The 14,044-nt window shown below is 40.5% G+C and overlaps 1 protein-coding gene across 3 annotated transcripts in view; it reads right to left on the bottom strand.

Moving 5' to 3' along the window:
* The window catches only part of CHN1 (chimerin 1), a 115,353-nt gene that overhangs the window by 91,145 nt on the left and 10,164 nt on the right, over window positions 1-14,044 (bottom strand). The window contains exon 1 of one of the 3 annotated variants that reach the window (XM_068948515.1): window positions 13,760-13,897. The exons of the other annotated variants lie outside the window; for them this stretch is intronic. The gene's annotated coding sequence lies outside the window, so the exon portion shown is untranslated. Of the gene's footprint in view, window positions 1-13,759; window positions 13,898-14,044 lie in introns of those variants that run through there. 3 annotated transcript variants of the gene reach the window in all.

Here is a 14,044-nt window from a genome sequence, read left to right as displayed (position 1 = left end):
CAGGTTGCAGAAAATCTGTTTTCAGATGTTTCGTTTAATTGAAGCAAGGAAAGTACTTGTTTTTCCTTCCCCTTTGCCAGAAATATACAGTGGCATCTAACTACAGGGTTATTTTATAAGTGGAAAAAAGGGGTTAAAAATCCACTATGATTAAAAAAAAAATCAGAATTGAATTTTACTTTGAGGCTCGTAACAGCTGGAGTTTTCATGTGTGCAATGATAACAAGCAAAAGACACAACTGTTGTCCTCCCTGTCTTGACTCTAGTTTAAAAGGGATGAAAATCTACTTCCTATGAAAGCATAGCTGACTGTTTATGAAAAGTTTCAAAAGCTCTAAAATTACTTCTTAAGGCAACCTTAAGAATAAAAAAATATACCTCAAACAGAGAGGTAAAAAGTGCCACCTTGTGGACATTTAATAAATATAATTTAATTTTACTTGCAGCTTACAGCAGCCTTGCTCAAACCTCTGGATAACATCATTCAATTTGCAACATTTCTGGTAATACCATTTTCTTTTCTCCCATAAAAACCATACCATGGTAATCACTACCTAACATGGCTCTGTGGGTTGAGTTATGGCTACTGAGACAGAGTCAGACTGCCAACTGCCTACAGCCCTTGGTTTATATCACTACAGGATCTACATTAGCTCTACAGAGCAACAGATATTCTGAAACGTCTGGTTTATATAGCAAAACAATTTTCTACTGAAAATGCTGTAAAAATTAAATATGTCTCTTAAATTTATCTATTTCAGAAAAAAATAGTCTGACTTTTTTTGTTTTTAAACCAAATATGGTAAAACTGAATGTAGTTGCTGCCCCAAACTGCTGAAACAATAGGGGTTGGGAACAGTTCCCTGTACTTAAGTGTTATTTAAAAGGTCTTTCGCAAATAAATTTTTCAAGTTCAAGAACAACAGAAATATGCTGTTCCTAGATGTATCACACTCTTTAGATCTGACAGATAATTTGTCCAAATATCTTGAATATAAGGATGGTAAAGTCTTAGAGCAATTCAGAGTAATAAAAGGTAAAGCTAACTTGAACAGTGTAATCAAACTTCCCAAGTTAAAATTCAGGCCAGTTTTCACTGGAGACACCATTAAACTCATTTTGATCATGGTGAAAGAAGTTTGCTTGAAAAAAACAGAAACACCCGTCAAAGCTATTTTTCTTACACTGCTTTGCTTGGAGCCTAGAATGATAGCCAGGATGTATTACAGCAACGGATCAAGTAGGAGAAAACAACACTTCCCCTTCTGCATTTTGCTTCCTGCTTTTGTTTTGTTTTCAAAAATTCTTCTTTGTCTCTTATTTTTAAAATCTTCCTGCTTCCAAATATCAATAAAACTAGCAAAGGCACATCAGTTTTACCACAGCTTCCATCCAGCCACAACTTGTAGAGCCAGAACTTGAAGGCTTTTGCAAAAATAAATGCTTCTGTCTTGATTTCTCTAACATAACCAGCAGGGAAATTTGAGTGGAGCTTGACTATTCAAACATTCTGAACAGTCACACTCATAATGATAAAGGAACAATATGATATGTTATAAAAATGTCTAACTGTAAATTAATCTCTTCCTCTGAATAAGAAGTCTGTCCAGTCAAGTTCCAGTGGAGGGGACCCTAAATAAAGGAAGAGCTTTCAAGCACTGCTGAAATATAACCCCTCTATCCATTGCATAATACTCGAATTCAGTGAATGGCGAGGTATGTTTTATCACTGGTTGCTTTGAATTTTTGTCACGTACAGCACCAAAATAATGAACATACATTCACTTTCCTGCTCTAAAATTTGCTTTTCAATACAGCGTTGTGGTTTAATACAAGGTGAACCACAACAAAGAGCACAGTGTTGATGCTGCCTCCCTATCCATTGGTAAAATCTACCGGGAACTTGCCACCCCTCGCATTTTAGACCAAGATAGCTGCTATGCATCCATTATCTTACTGTGGGAAATCAAACAAACAAAACAAAATAAAAATCACCCTTTACCCACCCAGGCAAAAAAGAGAGTTACTCAGAGAAAATGAAGAGCAGATCGTGACAGACTCACATACTTGTCTCAAGCATGTCTCCTTTTTTCCAACTCTGTCAGATAGTCTAATAGATGCTATTGCCTCTCTTTCCCCAAACTTGACCCTTTTATATTCTTCAACCATCAGAGTTACAGAAAACCTATCACTATTAGAAACAGATTTTTCATGTTCTAAAGTAATTGTCAATAAGACATGCTATTGCTCATGCAAAAATATAACTTGTATTTACACCCTTATTTCCAGAACAGATGCAATACATCGACACTCATGGTTGGAAGAAGGAGGGCAGATGACCAGGTAAAGTACCTTTGCCTGGAACCAAGATCATTTTATACTATCATGACGGAAACTCCTAAAAAATATCATTGGTAGGCTCAGAGAAAGGGAAATGGACACCAATGTGGTTAGTGTGGTTAGATGCCTTTTTTTTTTTTTTGGAATTGGAATTATGTTTTCACTCCAAATGTCTTTATGCATTTGCTGTGAGCTTTTCCCCCAATTTGAAAGCTAGCAGTGTCATTCCTCATCTCTTTTTGTTTTCATATATAACCCCCAAGAGGTGTCTGATGACATGAAGTATGATGCTCCAGCTAGGAAAGCTGAAAAATTCACATTTTCTTGGCGAGTCTATGGCTCACCAATATAACTGCAGTCAAAGAACTATAGCAAAAATATACCTCCCCATCAGCCTCTCCCATTTATTGTTTAGCCCATCTTTTTCATAAATCTTTTCCTCCTTTGCAGATTTACCCGCTGCACTAGGCAAAGCTAGAGAAAGGAGAGGGAGAGCACGTGTGAGCAAGTGTCCGGCAGCAGGGAAACACTGCTCCAGGCACAGAGCCGGCATCGCCTAGCGCGTTGTCAGACTGCCACCGCAGACAAAGGACCCTCACCAAAGCAGTTTTGCAGCTCTGAAAGCGCTGCAAAGAGCGAGCGTCTTTCTGCACGGATCCTCTGTGCATCTGCAGTTCTCCCTACATCTGCGAGGATGAAAGCAGAGCCCTGCAGCTGGGGAAACCAGGAACAGTCTGCTGGAAGAAGGGCTGGAGACAAAGGTCTGCCATCATCCTGTGGGAATAGGAGAGCTGTCTGGAAAACTCAGTGTGATCAGTGCTTGAAGACAACCTACAAGTCCTTTTCTGGGTAACTCTTGCTTTTGTTTTTTTTCCCTTTTTCAAGTATTTAATTCACATCATTTTCTTGTCTCTGTTCTAAGTTGTTTCTCCTTTTTCCATTAATCAAAAGAAAAATAAATTGATCTGCAAATAACATAAGCCTGGGTTTAATACCCCTCATGTTCTATAAATAAAATAAACCAGATACAGGGGACATTACCATGGTATTGTGTTAAAAAAGAAGTTTTCAACAATTATTGTGTGTATTTCTGGAACATCAACACATCCTTACTGGAAAGGACACCCCAGGGGAACAGGCACAAGCAAAAAGTAGACTTAGTCCTACCAAACTTGATGTCTAAATAGAAAATACAAACCGTGGCTGGCAAGAGAAGCAGAGGCACAGAAAGAGAAAGTTGCCCTGCAGGTCAGAGACCAGCATCCCTATTCCCAAATCTGGCCAACCCAATAATCCCCTAGGCAGCATTGTTTCTCTAGATAGCAGCTCTTCTGGTGTATTTAGAACTACCCTGACTTTATAAAAATCTCTATCACTGCATTTGACAGCATGGGAAAAGACATAAAAAAAAACAGACACTAAGAGCTGCAGTACGCGATAGATCAAAAATCCAGTCTGAAGGTAGAAAAGGGTTCTGGCCTACCTATGTGGCTGGATGGGGATTGCTGGGAGTCAGAATGCTGCAAAAAAAAAAAAATGTCAAAGAAAATTGCTAATATAGCTCTGAGACATGGCAAGTCCTGCTTGTACCTTCTGTGGTTGCTCTTGCACAGAAATGGAACAAGGAAGAAACCTTCCAAAAGAGGCAGAGTGAAATTTGTTTACATTTAAGAATAATGACTATCAACAGAAATAACTTGTCAACAAAACCTTTAAAAAACAGAAAAAAGTTCTTCCAGCTTCTCACAAACCTTTCCAGTAGGTGGAAAAAAAATGTCAAACTGAGAAGGCTTGATTAGCCTGTGCAAGCTCTCCTTTAGCCAACCAGCAGTACGTAACCCAGTTAGCTCAGAGGTTGCTCAGACACATCCACCTAAGCTACAGACACAGGAGCAGAGCATCCTCTGCTGCTCCCCCCAGGGCTTGCCATGCCTCAGTACAGCAGTGAAATAGGAGCTAAGCTTCACCTACTGTAAATTCTGAAACTACAGAAGAGCAAGTTTAGACAAAATAATATTCTTGATTTAGTCTAATGCAGACTGTGGCGCGGATCGAGGGAGGTGGTTTTTATACACTGCTGTTTCAATAAAAACCAAGGAATAAGAGATGCTCCATCAAGTTATTGATTAGCTGACTGCTCTATCATGTGGGGCAGTTGGGAGGGGGTCGTGACCACAGCTTTCTGTGATATCAAGTACAAGTGGGCAGAACTGCAGTGTATTAAGAAAGTATCCATCAACCACAATAAAACAACAGCATAGCTAAACTTACATCATCTCATGATTAAAATAGTCAACACTTTTCCCCCCCTCCTTCCTCCGTTTGCTTTCTAGGTTGGTAATTTTCCTTTGTATACTTATTTGCAGTTATTTTCTACTTTATACTACTGATGAATAAACAATAAGGAAGCACTTAACCTAATTTCTTTACCATGTAAATTCTGGCATGGGAATAATGCTCAACATAAAGTTTTCAAATGTCTTCTCATCAGGAAGAGGAATCACTTTTTTTACTTAAAGTATTTTTCTGCTTCCATTTAAACAGTGAAGATTTTTTTAATACCTTCAAGCCACGTTTATAATATGCTCTTTGGAAAACCTGAAAAGAAAATCAGTAATTTTACTGCTGTGTCAAAATCATGCTTCCTTTATTGTGTGCGTGTTCAGTCACTATGCCAGAGGTGAGGAAGAGCTACATCCTGTTTTTTTTTTCCTCCAGTGTAAAATGATCCAACATTGCACTGAAGCATTGTGTCCAGATTCATATGAAAGCCATAAAATCTACATGGAAAAATATGGAAGAGTAGATTTGGCCCTACCAAATAATTATCATCAACTTTTATAGTCTGCTCTGGATTGTGTACTTACCAGCTATTCATTCAGCACTGAGGAGACTGACTTGTACCCTGCCAATGTGAGAGCCAGGCACTGCACTAAAATGCAGGGTTTTTTTTTTTCCAGAATTGCACTGTTACTCCCTTTTGCAAGACCCCAATTTATCCTGCACTAAAATAATCTCCTAACTCCTCTTCCACTGCTACAGTAGTGCTCAAAGACTTTGCTGCATGATGCTATACGTGTTATATTTGCTGTATAATTTAAACGATTGCCATTGCAGGTGTACTCCAACATGTCTGGCTACAGCAGCCCGCCATTCGTGCTACTGCACACTACCCAGCGTACAACGAAACAATTTCACTATTTAGGAAACAGCATCACCTTTACTTTTGAGGTGGGAATTTTCCACTAGCAAGCTGCCCCAGGATATCCAGTCTCTGATCAAGGTCAGAAATTATGTTTTTATTTCAGCTTCCTGAAGAATAAGGCTACCTATAAGCAGTTGCTCTTGGCAAAGAAGGAAGCAGGAAGAAGTGGGAGACAGGAGCAGGAGTGCAGCGGAAAGGCAACCAACGCCACTCTTCAGCACGGGGAACATACAGCCCCAACCATGCAACGTGTTCAGCACAGCCAGATCCCATCATCTGCGCCAAAACAGACCATGCCGGTGGGCTTCCTCACAGAGATGCTGAGACCATAAGCACAGTTGTCTCCTACTGCGAGCAGCAAGCTTGCAACTTAGACTCCATGGCCCATGACCAGAAGATACAGCTTTCTAATGCGTTCTCCCTGGGAAGATTTGTTCTTATGAAAAGCTAGATCACATTCTCACACCGTATCAACGGCAAATAAAGTTTTATCCAAAAGCTCTAAGCAGTCCTGACTGCCGCAGCAGCCTCAGGTCTCTCCACAAAGCTTTATCAGGGAACTGCTGGAAGAAACAAAGAAATAGCTTTGGAGAGCAACATATCAGAATATATCACAGAAATCACGCTCTCACGGGAATAAATAGGATTTATAAGCACATTTTCCAGAAATTATGAAATCACTTCAGATATTTCATCTTTTCATTCAGATACAGGATGAAGGAACTTTGAATGCTGGAAATGTCAAATGTCAGTTAGCTCTTTCACATTCACAGAGGCTGTCACACATAAACTGAATACTTTACGCTTTCCAGTTGGATGTGATCAATCCTCCTTGCATTGACTAGAATTGGGACATCGGCCCACAACACCACAACATCTAAACTCTTGGGAACAGCGTGGAGATCTGCAGGAACTCTCCCTAGCATCTTCTAGCATCTGGCCATCTACCATTCAATTACAAGCCCCTACTAGTATTAAGTGCTTTACAAGACAAAATACTTCAGTGACTTTCTTACAATGCCTTGTATCAAAGACAGACTTGAAAAATGCAAAATCTAGAAGGTTTTTAATTTTCTACTATCATTCATAAAGAGGTATAAGGCAGACACAATCCATCCCATTGGTATGACAGATTCTCAGTGCCTTTGAAATTCTCCTGTTCTCTCATAGGAGACCTTTGATTTCTGATGAGTTACTAGACCAGTTTTTGATTTTATGAGGGAGCATCTCATGTTCTTCTAATAATTACAAAACTGCTCTTCGGCCAGGCCTTGGGCTTATTTTGTTTTGTTTCAGCTAAAAACACACTTCTGCTGAACAGTCAATATGATCTCTGTCCACAAGGTGGAGCAGCTAAATAGCTTTAGACGAACACAGAGCACCCACGTTTAGGAGAAGTAAAAAGAAAGCAACAATGCACTTTTGGAGAAGTTACATATGCTCACGCTCTTGAAGGATTCGGGTTAATATGCTTTTCTCTGGGAAAAATAACGTTGTCTCCCAAAAGGCTTGTACTACGTTTATGCTTCAACTTTACTGAACAAAACAGTATTTAAGTCATAGCCACAGAACTGCCATTTCATGTTGACACGCTTTTCTTGACACTTGGTACATGCTTATTATCACGCGGACTCTGCAATCTTTCAGTACACCTCAAACAACCGTTACGAATTTTTGGTAGAGAGGCAGTAAGAAAACCAAGTCCCCAAACCCAACAAGGTGGACAGGATCAAAACAAATAGAAGAAATAGGAAAACGGAGACTTATACCAGAAACAGCAGTCCTTGGCTTCTCCCAAGATCTGGCGTGAACATCAGCAAAGCCTGTAAATTTTTATTCAGTCTTTGGATCCAGGGTTTATTATACTTTGACCCTGTCTGCTGAAATGCTGTACTACGCCAATTGTTTCCACTTACTAGCTTATGAGCAGGTCATTTGATGCCAAGGAGGAAATTTGTCCAAACTGGTTCAATGGTATGCCTGCATTGTGCATGCAACTGACTGCATTGCAAGAAAATGTCTGAGATGTACATCTGACTGGAGAGAGCTGCGAAGAGGGGATGCACTCAGAGGGCTTGTAATAAGTGTCGTTGGCAGGAACTAAAATCTTGCCATGCTGCATTTTAGTTATTTATGAACACTTTCTTATTTACTTCCCTTTATTTAAGACAAAATAGTTCAATTATTGGCTATAATTCCATCCTCTGGTGTCTGGGCTGGTGTTCTGATATACTCTATTTAAAGACTAGCAGTAGTCCTGGAGAGCACAGAACGCACCAATAACATTTTCTACACCAATCTGTCTATTTGGATCAATTTCCAAAATCTCTTTTTAATTATTTACTTCTGCACACAATAGGACCTGACCATTCCAGCTTCAGCAAAAACCCCAAACGTCCAATTTCCTCTTTTAAAATTCTTCTACAATATTCACAATTAAAAGAAAACGCTGTTTCATACTAGCCACTCTATCAAGCACACTTCTAAGTGTGAAGTTGAGAAGCTACGACTGAAATTTTCCATCCTCATTTATAAGTGTTAGTGTCACTTCCCTGATATTTTGATCAATTGATACCAATTTACCAGTTAATAGATCCATCTTCTTTTCCTACTTCCTAAGCAGTTTTCCCTTTCGATTTTTTCCTGACATTGCATTGCCAGCAAAACCTGTTCAAGGTTGCTGTCCTTATTTGCTTCATTAGGTTCTATAAATTAGGTAAGGTAAGCACAGCACCTAGGAGAAAATAATCTTCTGATTCTCAGCACTTGGGCACCTTCCTTCCCAGATTTCTGAATGGGAGTCAGGAGATCAAGAGTTTATCTCTAAGGTGGTTTCTATTCACGCTTAATAAATCACCCTCATTTGTAAATCTTGTTAAAAAAACAAAACAAAACACCGGCCTTACCTAGGTCAGAAACATTTTACTAGTGTCCCTAAGTTGTTTTAATTGTCTCACTATACAATTTCAAGTTTCCAAAGTGACTGGATATTGACTTGTTTGAATCTCTGTCAAAATTTGTCTGTATCATTTGGTAGTGAATGAAGCTAAACTCATTTAAGCAAGAGCTAAACACTTTAGGATATTTGCTTTATCCAGTTTAAGTAGATTATTTTTAATTCACTGTTTTACTGGTGAAACAATTCTAGCCTAGGCAGTGCAACAATGGTGTACACATTCACTTTTCAAAAGTGCTTCAAGACCATAAAATGAGTGGTAAGGTTCTCTATGCATTTTTTTTTTTTTTTGGCACAGCAGCATCAGTGAGGGGCACTATTCCTCTAACGTGCCACATTTATATTCTCTGTAGCAACAAAAGCACTATTATAAATGCACTAATTCCTTGGAAAACTTCCATGACTTATTCCAATTAAGGAACAGATTCAAGGAATACTCTCTGATACAAAGAGTCTCTTCAGTTAATAGGCTCTGTCAATACGCTTTTACCATCAGAGCCAGCCGAAAATTTTAAGAGTAGTTCAGGGCCACGTATAAAAATACAAAGGAGAACAACCTCAACTGTACATGATTTACATTTACATCCTCTTCTTAGAGGGCTCTGCACATAAGGAAAGAAATAAGCAAATTCATTTCTGAGTATTTCCTGTCCCAGGGTGAATCCTCAGGCGTTACCTGTTGGTGAGCCACTTTTTAGAGGAACGCTCACTTTCTATGTTCCTTTGACTAAACTAACCAAGCACAGTAAAACTTACAAGCCTTCCCACGCAGGCAAAACATGTACTTACAGAACAATGAATTGATTTTACTTCTGTACAATATCTTTACTTCAAGATTTTCACATTTAAAAAAATATGTGTTTATATCAATATACACATACCCTACCTTTCAAAGCAGCAGTGAGACAGCATCTGTTCTGTATGGAGAACAGTAACCACATATGAATGGAACTGAAAATAGCCATTTGTTAATTAGCATTTCAAATACGGAAGAACCTATTTCAAAGAGTTTGCTTCATGCCCATAGTAGTAGATAGATTAATAGAAAATAATTTCTATTCAGTATGGTATTAGAGCTCATAGCTGTGGAAAGGAATCCTGTTAAGTGGGCAAATTAATACTTGGATGCTCTTTCAACTAGATACGGACATCTGAAATGAAAGTATAATTAGCTTCTTTTTCCCTATGCATCCTGCCTATAGCAGTGTATTGCTTACTACTTTTCATCTGATATTTTTCCTACAAATTTCTCTAAAAACTGTCCTTATTCACCATCTCCTTGAATAATCATAGCTAGCATTTTGACTGCAACTCTGTCGCTAATCCCATTCATCTGTATCCACTCATCAGAGTGCAAGCACTTCAAAGATGAAAAGAAAACTGTCTCATTCCTTATTTCTTAGCCACCAGTATTTAGGATGGTGAGTTTTCATCCACTGGAGTGCTCTGAGCAAGGAAGCATGTGAGCAATAGCATGAATAACTTCTAATAAATATGTTCATGAGGAGCTCTCCTGGCCGTTTTGAAATGTCTTCCTATGTCTGCACAAGAGAGTTGACAAGCAAACAAATGAACAAAAAGCGAATTCATGAAACATAAGGACAATTCATAAGTATATAAAATAACATTAAAAACTCTCCTTTCAAAGAACAATGCTACCTTCCTTGAAATGCTTATTGGGATATGCAATGAGGGATACATATATGCTCAGCTGCAGCAGTGGGATAAGTTAACACTTTCCCCCTTTCCCCTCTCCATTGTTTGTTTTCTTTCCCATCATTGAGTCCGTGAAGGGGAACGGTAGCACACACCTCAGTCTTGTCACTGCAAGACCCCACAGCTTGGGGGATCAACAGGGGGCTCTAGTAAGCCTAGCTATTGAAACACAACTGCTTGTTCTCCCTCTCAGAACAACTTACTATCCCTCATGGAGATCCAGCAGGGCAGAAGCTGTGGGCATCCTTTAGCTGCTTCCACAGCAAACCCAGCAAGTAGCTTCAGCCTACCTCCGCAAAGGCCATGAACGCAGCCACTGCAGGCCATGCTGCAACAGCAGGGACGGACACAGGCACGTGCCCCACTCTGGCTACTGTCAGCAGGCAAGAGCAAATGGTTGAAGAGAGAAAAAAAGGGCAGCACCTTCAGCTACCACAACCCTTTGGTAAGTGAACACACATCTGCCATAGGAGCAAAAACGCCACTAGAATTGGACGCCTACTCAAGCTCCACGCATTTTTACACAGTGGGTGTGAAAGCCTTCGCTGCTCTATGGACAAGTAAGTTTCTAAAATCCCTGTCAACTCTAGGAAGGTAATTCACAAACATGGGTTATCAAATCCATTACATCTATTACTTGCAACAAACAACAGGCTCAACTAGCAGTTTTCCCACCTCTCAAATACACTGACTGCCTTTCAGTCCTCTGCTGGCGTGGTCCTAGTACAAGATCTGCTTTCTTCTGTTAGATCAAATCGGCACTAGAAGTGCATTGCCACTACAGCAACACAAATTCAACGTACTGGTGAAACCCTGCTTTCTACTAGTATCATAAAAAGCCAGGCTGCATAGCAGAAACTACCTGTGTTATGCTCACAACAGCATTTTTGCCACCATAAATTTGTGCAACTATAAGCTTTGTTGGAATGACGCTCTTGATCAAGGTAGCTCAGCTGGCTCCAATACGTAGTAGAGGTATGTTTTCAGCCAACAACTCCCATTCTCCCCAATTCTTCCAGCAAGCTCTTCCTACCACCCACGGGGAACAGGCTGCCTCCTCCCCCTCACAGCACACACTCTAGACTCGTCAGCTGTCCCACCACATTCTGGAGACACAGACAGCTCCCTACAATCTTCCACGTAGACAATGGTGAAACACAGAGCACGCTGGAAGGTCGTGACTGGTAAGATATGACAAGAGAAAGAAGAGAATCTTTAAAATGACTAAGGCTGAGAAAGTGAAGAGTCATTTTCTTTCTCTGAGCTTTTAATCTTGTGTCCTAATTTGTAAGTAAACTGCAATTCAAAAGGAAGAATAAGTCAGGATAAACACATAGCCCAGGCATAACAGCCTTTTATATACCAGAATACGCTGATATAGCAGAAGTTGTGTTTTCTCCGATGAACTTTCCAGAGAGTCTCAAGGTGTCACCTCTAGAGCATGAACTGCAGGTAGCAATCCAGTGCCTACGCAGCGCCTGTGAGGACAACCATAAACGGCATCCTCCAACAAGAACAGAAAACTCCCAAACACCCTGGCAGGTAGAAAAAAAACACGGCATACTTGGCTATCTAACTGTCTGATAGCCACAAGTCTGTTTTAATCTAGAGTCCATGACAATGTCACCCCACTTTCTAGTCCTGCCCCCTTTCAGTAGTCTTTTGACTACACAGTGAATTAGCCATAGTACAATATCAAGACCATGGAGAAAGCGTATTACAACATATTACCCTTAAATACTACCTTCCCAGTCCTTTCTTCCCTCTTGCTGTGCTCACACACATTAAATGAAAGGGACCCAGCAAACTTGGTGGCTCTTTTTCCTCAAGCTGACATGCATGGCAATCGTCTCAAACTGTATATGCTTTGTACCACATACTATCAGAAGCAGCCTTAGAACGTGCGAAATGCGATTCAGTGTGATATACCATTATGTATTAGAAAAAAAATGCAGTACCACACCTAGAAGTTATATGAATTTGCCGAACCAAAGCAAACATCTCCCCCAGCACCTGTATGCTTAGGACAGTTTTACTGGCATAAGATAGATGTGAATTTAAAATAGTACAATTACAGCTGTTTAATCCCTCAAACAGATACATTTATTCAGGCCCATTTACTCTTCCTTTCCCCAGATTTGCTGATGATGCTCTGGTAGGGGGCTTACACTGAAACAAATGAAATATTCTTACAATGAGTTACCTACCATAGGTCAGCTACGGTATAGAAACTGAAGACGCAAACACCAGCAGGTGGTCAAAATTCAAGGTAAAGGTTGAAGGCTTTTCTTGAAATCTAAAGCAAGCATGCTTTGGTCTGTCTTTGTTAAAGCTACCACAGCTCAGAGGACAAACGGCAACACGTTAGGTTGTAATAACTCAATTGTAACTTAATCACAACTTTGTGTCCAAAAACACTGCAGGTATTTTTTGTGTTTATCCAACTCCTGCGCTTGCATTCACACCTCAAAAGGAACTCCAAGGCTCTTCCATTTCCAAGGAGTCACATTCATTTATTAACATTTATTAGTCTCACTCCTCCCCTTAAGTTACAGGGTTTGACCCCTATCCTGCAACTGACAGCGTGCAGGATGCCTATACCTGCACTGACCCCTCCAGAAGTCCAGGGACTCACCAGCATTCAAGATCAGGGCCTGTAATGACTGACATGATTTGTCTGCTCCATTGTGAGCTACGATTTATCATCTTTTGCATCCTGAAAACCTGAGGCAGGAAATATAAATTTAAACGACAGCACTGTAGCTAAATCCAATAGCAGATAGATTTTATCTACAGAAAACTATTTACAGCGTGTTCTGAATTTGTTTTTAGATAGGGCTTAATAGACCACAAGAATATAACAGGTGTCAAATACTAAGAAAAACTCATGAAACTGTTTTTATGCTTTTAAGAAATTTCACCAGCCCAAGAATCATGAGATAAATGAAAGCAAGTTATTTATTTACACAGGAAGTAAAATCCATTGTCTAAACAATACGAATGCATTTCAGGCAAACAATATTTAGGTAAAGCTGTTTACTCGAAATCACTTCTGATATCAGAGCTTCTGAGCTATTTATAAGAATAGCTATACTGAGTCTGCTAATTTTGTACTGATATTAATCATGTTAATTCTTTCTTTGCCTTCCATTGTTGCTTCTAACATAATTAGGCAAATCGAGCTTGTAACTTTGCAATGAGAAAGATGCTAAGATTATACATAGGAAAGCTTAATAACCTTACTTAAAAGAAGCCATATGTGCAACAGTTAAAACTACAGTTTTTACGTTTTTGTGCTCCACTGTGCTATCTCAGGCTATGAAAGTAACCAAAGCCAACATTCACAACCTCTTCAAACCGCCCTTTCTTGCATTTGTGTTGTTAAACGCAATTACAGAAACGCATCTGATTTTTATGGGCAATTAAGCGCTATACCAACACGCTCCCCGAAGAGCCGGGCTCCTCTCGTTATCGAGCTTATCATTTCGCCGCCCAGCTCCTCTCGCGACTAGCGCACTTCTTAAAGGCAGCATAACTTTTACCGGCGTGTCGGTCAAAGCCGGGCTCCGCACGCCGCCCTCCGCTGCGCGCACCGGTCGCGGCGAGCCCAGCGCAGCCCAGCCCAGCCCAGCGCAGCCGCGGGCGCAGCGCAGCGCGGCCGCCGCACCCGGCCGGCCACAAAGAGCGAGCGGCGAGCTGTGTCCTTCGCCCCTTCCCAAACCGCCGCGCCGCCAAGGAAAACTTTAACGCGGTGAATCCTCGCGGGGGCAGGAACCGGGAACACCCGCGGCCCCCGCGGCGCGGCCCACGCCCACGGGCTCTGCCTG

Source organism: Struthio camelus, chromosome 6 (genome assembly GCF_040807025.1).
Source record: "Struthio camelus isolate bStrCam1 chromosome 6, bStrCam1.hap1, whole genome shotgun sequence".
NCBI classification, from domain to species: domain Eukaryota; kingdom Metazoa; phylum Chordata; class Aves; order Struthioniformes; family Struthionidae; genus Struthio; species Struthio camelus.
This window is presented reverse-complemented; position numbering and strand designations above follow the sequence as displayed.